At 42.8% G+C, this 4,977-nt stretch overlaps 1 long non-coding RNA gene across 1 annotated transcript; it reads left to right on the top strand.

Annotated features, from left to right (window-relative positions):
- The first annotated feature begins 3,891 nt into the window (after positions 1-3,891).
- Positions 3,892-4,665, top strand: LOC121560130. Its single transcript, XR_005998892.2, has 3 exons — positions 3,892-3,941; positions 4,049-4,125; positions 4,469-4,665. It is a non-coding gene; the product is annotated as an uncharacterized LOC121560130 (long non-coding RNA).
- The last annotated feature ends 312 nt before the right edge of the window (positions 4,666-4,977 follow it).

The raw sequence follows: 4,977 nt of genomic DNA on the forward strand, positions 1-4,977 counted from the left end.
ACTTTGCCCAGTGACCCCCGTAACCTGGTTGCCTCTTGAATTCGCCCCTTCTCTGCCTCCGTCAGCCCTGTGGTAGCCTCCTGCTGCCCAGCCGCCCAAGCCATGTGCCCCCCCCCAAAAAACTTTCTGGGGTTGCCTCTCGACCCTCCGACGACGGCCCTGCTGACGCCGTTGCTCCTCTCGCCGTCGCCTCTCCACCGTTTCGCTCCATGGACGGCGATCCATCCCATCCAGGATCTCCTCCCAAGTCCAGGACCCCTTTCCGTCCAAAATCTCCTCCCATGTCCAGGAAGCCTTTGGAGCTGGGTCCTGTTGCCGCTTGACACGCTGCTTGGTCCTTTGATGGTGGGTTTTTCTGTCACGGTCGTCGTAAATAGAGGAAGCGGACCAAGGCGCAGCGTGTCCAAGAAACATGACTTTATTAAATAACGTATCCAAAACAAAAGACGACTCAAATGAAGTCCAACAGCAACACTGACTGAAAGGAACAAAAACCCACAAAATACAAGGTGAAACCACACAGTTTAAATATGGCTCCCAATCAGAGATAACGAGCCGACAGCTGTCACTCGTTACCTCCGATTGGGAGTCACATGAATACAAACAAGGAAGACAACCACCTAGACACCCCAACCAAACAGCACACAACAAAACGAACACACCCTATCCCCAACCTAACCCACACAACACCCAACAATACAAACACACCCTGGTTCAATAACAACGTCCCGGAACCAGAGCGTGACAGAGAGGCCTGTAATTTTCATCATAGGTACACGTCAACTATGACAGACAAATTGAGAAAAAAAAATTCAGAAAATCACATTGTAGGATTTTTTATGAATTTATTCAATTAAGTATTTGGTCAATAACAAAAGTTTCTCAATACTTTGTTATATACCCTTTGTTGGCAATGACACAGGTCAAATGTTTTCTGTAAGTCACACACTGTTGCTGGTATTTTGGCCCATTCCTCCATGCAGATATCCTCTAGAGCAGTGATGTTTTGGGGCTGTCGCTGGGCAACACAGACTTTCAACTCCCTCCAAAGATTTTCTATGGGGTTGAGATCTGGAGACTGGCTAGGCCACTCCAGGACCTTGAAATGCTTCTTACGAAGCCACTCCTTCGTTGCCCGGGCGGTGTGTTTGGGATCATTGTCATGCTGAAAGACCCAGCCACGTTTCATCTTCAATGCCCTTGCTGATGGAAGGAAGTTTTCACTCAAAATCTAATTATACATGGCCCCATTCATTCTTTCCTTTACATGGATCAGTCGTCCTGGTCCCTTTGCAGAAAAACAGCCCCAAAGCATGATGTTTCCACCCCCATGCTTCACAGTAGGTATGGTGTTCTTTGGATGCAACTCAGCATTCTTTGTCCTCCAAACACGACAAGTTGAGTTTTTACCAAAAAGTTATATTTTGGTTTCATCTGACCATATGACATTCTCCCAATCCTCTTCTGGATCATCCAAACGCACTCTAGCAAACTTCAGACGGGCCTGGCGGCATAGTGTGTTACTGATGGTAGGCTTTGTTACTTTGGTCCCAGCTCTCTGCAGGTCATTCACTAGGTCCCCCCGTGTGGTTCTGGGATTTTTGCTCACCGTTCTTGTGATCATTTTGACCCCACGGGGTGAGATCTTGCGTGGAGCCCCAGATCGAGGGAGATTATCAGTGGTCTTGTATGTCTTCCATTTCCTAATAATTGCTCCCACAGTTGATATCTTCAAACCAAGCTGCTTACCTATTGCAGATTCAGTCTTCCCAGCCTGGTGCAGGTCTACAATTTTGTTTCTGGTGTCCTTTGACAGCTCTTTGGTCTTGGCCATAGTGGAGTTTGGAGTGTGACTGTTTGAGGTTGTGGAAAGGTGTCTTTTATACTGATAACAAGTTCAAACAGGTGCCATTAATACAGGTCACGAGTGGAGGACAGAGGAGCCTCTTAAAGAAGAAGTTACAGGTCTGTGAGAGCCAGAAATCTTGCTTCTTTGTAGGTGACCAAATACTTATTTTCCACCATAATTTGCAAATAAATTCATACAAAATCCTAAAATGTGATTTTCTGGATTTTTTTTCCTCAATTTGTCTGTCATAGTTGACGTGTACCTATGATGAAAATTACAGGCCTCTCTCATCTTTTTAAGTGGGAGAACTTGCAAAATTGGTGGCTGACTAAATACTTTTTTCCCCCACTGTATGTCATTTATCCTTGTTTCATAGTGTTGTTTCTTCTTCTTTTTATTCAGTTTAGTCACATGATTTCTCAATTTGCAATACGTTTGCCAATCGGTTGTGCAGCCAGACTTATTTGCCTTTCCTTTTGCCTCATCCCTCTCAACCATACCATTTTTCCACAGGGATTTAACCGTTTTTACAGTCATTTTCTTAATGGGTGCATGCTTATTAGTAACTGGAATAAGCTATTTCATAAATGCGTCAAGTGCATTGTCTGTCTGCTCCACACCACGGACCAACATATGTTCTTTACATCAACAACATAGGAATCACTACAAAACTTATTGTATGACCTCTTATACCCAATATTAGGCCCAGCTTTTGGAACTTTGGTTTTCCTAGATATGGCTACTATAGTGTGATCACTACATCAAATGGATTTGGATACTGCTTTCAAACAAATCTCTGCAGCATTAGTAAAGATATGATCAATACATGTTGATGATTTAATGATTGTACTGTTTGTAACTACCCTGGTAGGTTGACTGATAACCTGAACCAGGTTGGAGGCACTGGTTACAGTTTGAAGCTTTCTCTTGAGTGGGCAGCATGATGAAAGCCAGTCAATATTTAAATCACCCAGAAAGTATACATCTCTATTGTTATCACATACATTTTCAAGCATTTCACACGTTATCCAGATACTGACTGTTAGCACTTGGTGGTCTATAGCAGCTTACCACCAGAATTAGCTTTAGGTGAGGCAGATGAACCTGTAGCCATATTACTTCAACAGGAATGTGGTTCTGAATATAAACAGCAACACCTCCACCGTTGGCATTTCGATCTTTTATGTAAATGTTATAACCTTGTATTGCTACCACTGTATCCTCAAAGGTATTATCTAAGTGAGTTTCAGAGATAGTCAGAATATGAATGTCATCTGTTACTAGCAAATTATTGATTTCATGAACCTTGTTTCTTAAGTTACATATGTTAATGTAGGCTATTTTGAGCACTTTTCTTCTGGGATGCTTACTTGTTTTTATTGCTTTACTGAGAAGCTTAGCAGCAGTAGATGTGGTCATGTTCTTTATGTTAGTGGAGGGTGAGCTGTACACAGTGGCCTTCCACCTCGGGCACTCCGGCTCAGTGCTAACAGTACAAATCTGGTTCTTAGGCACATGATTACTGCATACAATAGCTGTAGGATCAGCAGAGGCATTCAGGGCAGTTAGAGGGACATAAATTAGGTTACTTAAATTGTGTCTACCGACGCTCCTGTTGTAATGTACATTTGCTGAAGCATTTTGACAACTCTGCGTCACAACGGTAGGGATTAGCTGAGCTGGGCTTGGGTCCTTGCTAAGTCATTGTCTCAACGCAGCCTTATAATGCTGTGAAAGGATCCAGGAACCCAAATGATTTCGGTCATTTGAGCATGTGTTTTTTGTTCTTAAAATTAAATGGTCAAATCACCTTAAAGTAACATCAAACCGAATACGAAGTTGATTTCATGTGATTTGGCCACCATCTAACATCAAGTTGTAAAACCCTGAATTTACCGTTTAAAAGCTTATGCTTGTCCTGAATCATTTCTCTTATGCAGATGATGTCACTGTGGAGTATAACAAGATGAAGATGTGCTATGAGAAACTGATGGGTTGCTCTAGTACAGTACAATTCACAACAAGACTGGATTTGCACACAAAAACTACCGCATTTGAATCGCAGTCTGGGAATGGTAGGAAGCGTGTACAGGTATGTTTGTGGGGAGTTGATTAACCACATCTCAACCATAGCAATTTAGTCTGAGAGTATTTGATCCCATGTACTAGGGTTGATTGGTCTTCCTTTTTCTGTTACAGGTGCCAACAAGTGTAACAATGTTAACTCCTGAGATTGACAGAGAATTTACAACACATAACCGCAAACCTACTTATAGGTAACAATTGATCACTGAAACGTCCACTACTTTATCATGGCCTTATCCTATGGTCATGTTTACCACTAATCCAGAGGAGGTTGGTGGGAGGAGCTATAGGAGGACGGGCTCATTGTAATGGCTGGAATGAATAAATGGAACGGTATGAAACACATCAAACATATGGAAATCACACGTTTGACTCCGTTCCATTCATTCAATTCCTGCCGTTATAATGAGCCTGTCCTATAGCGCCTCCCACCAGCCTCCTCTGTACTAATCAGTTCAACACAGAATCTACAAAGAAATGTGATTTTAAAAAAGAGTTTACAACTGTCACCTTTGGCCTTCGTCTGCCTTGCAGGCTCCAATGCCCCAAGGCAGGTCTTTTCCAGTGCAGTTCTACTGGACTGGTGTTTCTGATGGAAGGGAAGGGAGATGTGCTTTACATGATGACTCAATGGGACAGCAGCCTCCTGGGCTCCAGGATACCTGCAGGACCCCTATTCAGCATTGAATGCCCTGAACAGTCTGTCCGCCAACTGCATTTCCCACACTGTATCTGTGATTGTAAGTGATGCACCACTGTATGTGTTATGGTAAGTGATGTAATCAAATTAGATTTATTTGTCACATGCGCCGAATACAACAGGTGTGGACCTTACCGTGAAATGCTTACTTACAAGCCCTTAACCAACAATGCAGTTCAAGAAATAGAGTTAAGAAAATATTTACTAAATAAACTAAAGTAAATACTTCAAAGTAACACAATAAAATACAATACCGAGGCTATATACAGGGGGTACCGGTACCGAGTCAATGTGCGGGGGTACAGGTTATTCGAGGTCATTTGTAAAGTGACTATGCATAGAT

The sequence above is a fragment of the Coregonus clupeaformis genome, chromosome 35, assembly GCF_020615455.1.
Source record: "Coregonus clupeaformis isolate EN_2021a chromosome 35, ASM2061545v1, whole genome shotgun sequence".
NCBI classification, from domain to species: domain Eukaryota; kingdom Metazoa; phylum Chordata; class Actinopteri; order Salmoniformes; family Salmonidae; genus Coregonus; species Coregonus clupeaformis.